This window comes from Dendropsophus ebraccatus, chromosome 4 (genome assembly GCF_027789765.1).
Source record: "Dendropsophus ebraccatus isolate aDenEbr1 chromosome 4, aDenEbr1.pat, whole genome shotgun sequence".
NCBI classification, from domain to species: Eukaryota; Metazoa; Chordata; class Amphibia; order Anura; family Hylidae; genus Dendropsophus; species Dendropsophus ebraccatus.
Genome location: NC_091457.1, coordinates 37,629,254 through 37,636,973, shown reverse-complemented (window position 1 = coordinate 37,636,973; position 7,720 = coordinate 37,629,254).

Here is a 7,720-nt window from a genome sequence, read left to right as displayed (position 1 = left end):
TTTGGGAGGAACAAGAACAGGACAATGTGTAAGCAGATGTCAGATCATTATTACAGAAGATATCTTCCAGGCTTCCGGCTCATCCTGTGCAGCCAGGAGATTTTTTTTTCTCTTTTGTGTGTGGTGGGATACGGAGGATCAGGGAACTGCTTGTTCTAAGTGCATTAGAGAAATATGATACTAGATGTGAACATTTTTACAGATTTTTTTTTAATGAAGATGTGGTCACAAGTTTTATGCCCTATACTTATCTTGGAGGGAAAAATCACATAGAGAAGCTGCCATATTTTATCCACAAGGCACATAGGTGCATTCATATTAACACGCCAGACACAAATGCCCACCTACAGTTGTTAGTGTGTGTGATTAGGCAGTCCAGGTATTAGCTTGGAACCTATTGGTGTAACACTATTACTGATCTACTGACCTACAGTGCTGCTCACCATTATGGGCGCCCATTTTTTTTTTTTTCATAGACTCTACAATATCTTCACAAATAAATGTAAATGTACCAACTTTATATCCTCAGAATGTTATAGACAGCATGTGCAGCAATAAATGCACCCCCCTAGTTAATACTTGGTTGCACACCATTTGGCATTGATAACAGCCTCCAAATATTTCTTGTCACCATCTTCTTGCACTTCTCATCTGATATATTCTCCCACTTTTTTTTTAAAGGGATAGTGCAGCGTTTAACATTTATTCACTAAATAACACACATTACAAAGTTATTCAACTTTGTAATATATGTTATTTAAGTGACCGGCCCACCGCCCCGTGTGTCCCCCCACCTCGGTCGACCCCGGCCACCATTTTGGGTCAACAACATCATTTTCTGGAGGCCAGTGAGCACTCCAGCTGTCCCTCATGCCGGCCCCCCTCTGCCATGTCATTAGCCGCGATTGGCCTCCTGAAGATGACGTCATCGACCCAAGATGATGGCCGGGGTCGGTGAGTATAATGCACCACACTTCCGGGGTGGGGGGGGGAACACGGGGAAAGGGCCATTCACTTAAATCACACACATTCCAAAGTTGTATAACTTTGTAATGTGTGTTATTTAGTGAATGAATGTTAAACGCTGCACTACCCCTTTAATTTTACATTTGTTCAAGCTCTTGAATGTTTGCAGGGTTCTTTTTCCCAATGGCACATTTCAGCTCACCCTAAATATTTTTAATGGAATTGAGGTCATTGTGTTGCTGGAGGACACATGATCTTTGACTTAAGACAAGTTTTCTTACACTGGGTAGGACATTTCACTCACCCCACAGCACTATGGATCATCCACCATGTTTAACAATTGGTGGGGTGTTCTTTTTCTTATAAGCTTCATTGCATCATCTATAAACAAACTGTTGCTTTGCCAAAAGGCTCGATTGTTGTCAAGGTACTCTTCAGCAAAGATCAGTCATTCTTTTATGTCTTTTCTTTAGCAATGGTTTCTTCTATGGCCTCCTCCCATGAAGCTCTGCTTGGTTTAGTGTGCATGACCCCAGACTGTTCCAGGTTGGCCTTCAGGTTGGTGGATGTGTGACGTGGTGTTTTTCCACCATTCCCACCAACCTTTGAAGACCTTTCTTCTCAATTTTTCCCTTTCCCCCATATCCAGAACGTGAGGTTCTAATTGGTTCCATGCTTGGCAAACTTCTTAACATTAGGCACTGTTGAAACTGGGATGCCAAGGTCTTTGGAGATGGCCTTATACCCTTTGGAAATCTTGTCACACTTAAGTCATCATTCACTGAGGGCCGACAATCACAGGTAATTCTCATTTGTGATTTTACACAGGCGAGTCACAACGCGTTTCCATACTATTTATGGTAAATTTAAAGGGTATCGATACAAATGCCACATCAAGCTTAGGTTTTTCTATTTTTCCCTCCCATTGTTTAATGGGATGCTAGGAGCAGGGAAAGTGTTTGAATATTTGCAGCCCTGTAATGACACAGCCGTCTGGCTGTCATTACAGTGCAGTGAGTTTTCAAACATTTTCACTGCCCCCGACATTATATTAATACATGATGCTGTGCGTGTTAGCACTTCACTGCATAGTTTATATTCCTGCTTATTTTTGTCACAATCCAATGGACTTCTCATCGCTTACACAATTGATTGAAATCTGTCAGGCATAAGGATACATTTTAAACACTCAGACTTCATAAGTTTAATAGAACTATGGTTCTGAAATGCAGGTGGTGTTCTAGCAGTCTGAATAAGGCTTTTAAGCCATAGGTCATCCACACAAATAGATATATTTGACAATCAAAACCTTAGCACACCTAGTGACTTGTTTTATAGCTCATGTAATGGCAACAATGGTTGCCCTTTAAATTTCTTAGTGGAGGAAAGTCCCACAGCTGTCAGTAGATGGTAAAACGTAACACTTCTGGGGCCATCTCCTCTGTGCTTTCCTTTAATAATCTTCCTTTTGTAAACTCTTATTCTATCACTACTTATCACTTATTCTATCACTAACAATCTGTCCGTTCATACTGCAGATCTGAAGCTTGGACCAGCCTGCATCCTCTGTGTACTAAGAACAGGTGTCAAATCTTGGTTTTATGGATATTGCTTCCAAAGTGTTGGAACTTTGTAATTCTCTGTAGAACAGGTTAATCCCAGAGATGAGACATAAACCAGACTCCTATCAGGCCTCATAAACAAGTCCTCGTCCTCCGACAAAACGCAGGTGTGTTAATATAGAAAGACTTCATGTGGCATCAAATCAAAGGCAGCGCCACGGCTTGCAATTCATTCTACAGCCAATTGTAAACAACGGCTTGGTAGAAGCTATAGAATGGCGTATAATGAATCAGGATGGGTGGTAAAGTACATCAATATGTAATTTAAAGGCTGGTAGTGGCAGGTTTCCATATATTTAATAAGCAGTTTCCATTGTCATTTTATACATGCTGCAGTTTGTTTTTGTCCCAGTGACCCTTGTTTTGCAGGTACTATTTATGTGGACAGACAAGGGTTAAGAAACAGGCTATTTTAGGAGCTTTATCCACATGGATTTGATCACCTTTTAGGACTCTGTCTGGGGCTGTGTTTATAAATCTGCCATGTTCCCATTCTGTTATTGTATCTGTACATTTCACTACAGGTCTGAGCTTTAAATCCAGTACAGTATTCCCATACAAGTGCAATATGTCACAGATAACATTAGAGAGTGTCAGACAGCCCTAAACATGGGGTATATAATGGAGGCCCTGGTAGGTGGTGTAATTGTACCACATGAATGATTCCTTAAGGGCGGGTTCACACTACGGAATTCTCGCGGACGATGTCCGCGGAATTCCGTCAGCTGTCCACCCGCACGGGCACGCGCTTTTCCGCCGGCTCCATAGCTGACGGCTGACGTAATTCAGCGGAGAATTCCGTAGTGTGAACCCGCCCTAACAGTATTTGAGCACCTTGAGCCCACTTGAGGAATTTATTCTTTGGGTCTACGGGTCCATCTGGAGGAACATAGGCTCTTTACTTCTCCTGCACATTCCCCTCTTCTATACAATCTAATCATAGTGTCCCAAACACAGTAATAGGTCTCCCATGTGTAGTAACAAATACAGAAAGTGCAGCAGCAACCTAAAGGTGCAAGCTCTTACCGTATATACTCCCCCTGGCGTACTGTAGATATTGAAAAATGAGGCTCCTAGCAAACTATTTGATCAGAGTGTACCATGTCACCACATTAAGGTGTCCTCAAGAGGAGACACTGATCAAATTGTTTGCCAAAGTCCTCATTTTTCAATATCTACAGAGCAGGTTTTTATTGCATAAACCAGGGGAGTATATATGGTAAGATCTTGCACCTATAGGTTGCTGTTGCACTCTATGTCTGTACTTTAGCCACATGCAGCGTGCAACCTGTAGTGTTAACAGAGGCATACAGGTGCTGCCATTTTTTTCTGTTGAATGTGGCTACCTCCTGCAATCCGCCCATGTCCCAAGGGTGCTATAAAAAAAAGAGATCATTTGGCTCCTATCTGCCCAGTTGTAGGCTTATTCAGCCCAGGAGAGGCCATTGCTAGTGTGAAAATACTAGAGTAGGGATCATGTCTCTGAGGACACCTTAAAGTCATGACATGGTACTGTTTGATCAAATACGCCAAAAATATATGTGTATACACAAAGCGCTACAGTGTGTGCTTAAATGATAGAAGAGAGGTTTCTTGAGAGATACTGTCCTATAAAAAGGAAACCTCTTTTCCATCATTTAAAGTGACTGTCACCCCCAATAATCATTTTTCAATCTTTATAGGTGTGTGTAACCAGCCTATATCTCTCTGCATACCTGTAATTGTTTTTCTTTTTCATGAGGTGGCTTTGCCTGAAATTGTAACTTTGCCGAGTATCTTCTAGCGCCACTGGGCGGGGCTTGGTCCCTGAAGTGCCACAGAGCCCCGCCCATTACAGTGCCATTGACCCCGCCCCCTTGGGCACGTCATATGTCCCGGCCACCGCTCCCTGGTTTGAGGCCTCCTTGAAGTCAGTGACGTGCGCGTCCACATCCACTGCAGTCTTCCGCGTGCGGGAGCGTCATGTGGCACGCAGGCGCAGAAGGTGACCGCCGGGTCACCCACAGCCGGGCTGTGCGTGCGGTCGCACAGCCCGCTGATTACAGCGGCCGCATCGTCCCTTGTTGTTTGGGACTCTTCGAAAGCCTCGCTGCGGCTGTGAAACCCTCCTCACAGCCAGCAGCGAGGCGCAGACATAGTGCGCAGGCGCACTGCGGCGGTCCTTTTCGGCGCATGCGCAGTGCGCGGCAGACGCCACAGTGCGTCTGCGCACTATGTCTGCGCCTCGCTGCTGGCTGTGAGGTTTCACAGCCGCAGCGAGGCCTCCGGAGAGTCCCAAACAACAAGGGACGGTGCGGCCGGCTGTGGGTAACCCTTCTGCGCCTGCGCGCCACATGACGCTCCCGCACACTGAAGACGGCGGGGGATGTGGACGCGCACGTCACCGACGTCAAGGAGGCCTCAAAACAGGGAACGGCGGCCGGGACATATGACGTGCCCAAGGGGGCGGTGTCAATGGTGCTGTAATGGGCGGGGCTATGTGGCGCTTCAGGGAACAAGCCCCGCCCAGTGGCGCTAGAAGATACTCGGCAAAGTTACAATTTCAGGCAAAGCCACCTCATGAAACAGAAATACAATTACAGGTATGCAGAGAGATATAGGCGGGTTACACACACCTATAAAGATTGAAAAATGATTATTGGGGGTGACTGTCAATTTAAGCACACACTGTAGCGCTTTAAGTGTATACACATATTTTTGGCGAATTTTAACTATTAGGAGGGACCACGGAATCCCTTGCTACACTTTAGCAGCATAACAGTTGGCGCCGTGTATATGATTGTTTTTTTAGAAATTACTTTTTTTAAAGCAATATTTTATCTATATGATCAGTTTCCGACATGGAGAGAGAGGAGCGGCTGCACATCACACCTATGGCTGATACTAATGCTGCTAAGCCTATTTTAAAAAAACAACTTCAGGATGTTGGAATATGAATTGATCAAGCCATATCGCCCCGTGCACGAACGTGCAGGTCTCCTGGTTCACACAGGTCCCTACGCTAACTCCACACTGTCGTCAGTGACCGCCACCCCCGCAAAGCGTGCACATGCAGGGAAGGGAGGCCATGGAATGGCCCTGCAACCCCCATGTCACAGGACCAGACCCAAAGTGCCCCCCTTAGTTTGCTAAGACACGTTGTGGAGTTAGCGTAGGGACCCGTGTGAACCAGAAGACCTGCACGTTGGTACATGGGGTGTTATGGCTTGATCAATTCATATTCCAACATCCTGAAGTTGGTTTTTTAAAATAGGCTTAGCAGCATTAGTATCAGCCATAGGTGTGATGTGCAGCTGCTCCTCTCTCCCCATGTCGGATTTTGTATTTTTCTCCCCTTTCTGGCAGCTGCCACTCCCCTTTAAAAGACCCATGTGACCTAAGTCAGCAGAGCATATACCTGTGCTCACACAACAGTACCTCCATGGTTTTCCCATTCTGTCTGCAGCAGTTTTTGGTGAGTGTAATACCATATCCACACTTGTGTTGTTTGTGGGCAGCCTTCCTCGCCAGTGGTGCTGGCTGGGACTTTTTGGGGGGGGCACTTTGGGTCTGGTCCTGTGACATGGGGGTTGCAGGGCCATTCCATGGCCTCCCTTCCCTGCATGTGCACGCTTTGCGGGGGTGGCGGTCACTGACCGACAAGGTGTGGAGTTAGCGTAGGGACCCGTGTGAACCAGGAGACCTGCACGTTGGTACATGGGGTGTTATGGCTTGATCAATTCATATTCCAACATCCTGAAGTTGTTTTTTTAAAATAGGCTTAGCAGCATTAGTATTAGCCATAGGTATGATGTGTAGCCGCTCCTCTCTCTCCATGTATGATCAAATAGTTTGCTAAGATCCTCATTTTTCAATATTTACAGAGAATGTTTTTATCATGTGTACACTGGGGGAGTATATACAGTAAGAGCTTGCACCTGTGGGTTGCTGCACTCTATTTTTGTCTGTACCTTAACCATATGCAGCGTGAACCGAGGCATAGAGGTGCTGCCATTTTTTCCCTTGTATAGTAAGGCCCCTATATTTTCTCTAGCTATAGTCAGACTCCATTATAAGTCACCTTTTTGTATATAGGCCCCCAATAGTGTGCCACCCATGTATAGTTATTCCACCTATATTGCACCCAATCTACATTTAGCCCCACAGTGTCATCCATCCATAGCTGCCCCCCCCCCAGTGCTATCCATCTGTAGTTAGATGCACACCAAAACACTATGTGGGAACAAAACAAAATGACTAAAACCCCTCTAAGCTACGGTGCCCCTTGAGGTCGAAGACATAAGCACATATGAAGAGTGTGTACTGTTTGCTATATTTGGGGCAAATGCACCCAAAGTTAAACAAACCCGATTATAGCAGAAATCTCTAAACCTTTATGCAAAGTCCTTTATGTCCTGGAAATACTGTGAGGGAACGGAAAAAACCTGCCCTGGTTGCAGTGATGTCTAATCTAGTGTTAGGCACACAGAAAGAGTGATATCTGCCCAAATTAGCAGATAATAGCTCCAAGACAACAATCAACTGAAGCGGCAATGAGCTGATCATTTTTTGTTTTCTTAATGTTTAAAAGGCAAACACCAGCCACGCATGGCTACGTGTAATAGTGATGCATGACAGACAGCTGTTGACAGTGTAAAGAAAATTACTTACCTATCCAAGCTGCCCTGGTGTCTGGCTGCCTTCTCCCCACTCACCACAACTGAAGCCATTTTTGAAGCGACAGCTTCAGCGACTGCTGCATTGAGGGGGGGGGGGGGGGATGGAGGGAGGACACCAGGGGAGTGTGGCAAGACTGCACTCGCTTACTGTGATCAAGCCTTGTCTAAAATGGCAAAAGTTGCAGAAAACCAAATCATTGACAGATTTTGTTTGCTACATAAATATGAATTAAAGTTGACCTCCACTGATCAAATTTTTTTCACAAGTTGTCATGACACGTCAAAAGATTTTCAACGTACGTTTTAAACTCAACTATAGTCTCCAAAAGAAAACCAAAACTGTTCCTCGTTGTAAAGTTATATGATTCCCCAATACTTTCTGTAGCCATTCTTAGGAGATCTAAGCTGCAGCCATTGTTCCCTTCTAGTGGGCTTTTCAATTATTAATTGTTTAACTTCTTGTCCATTTGTCAT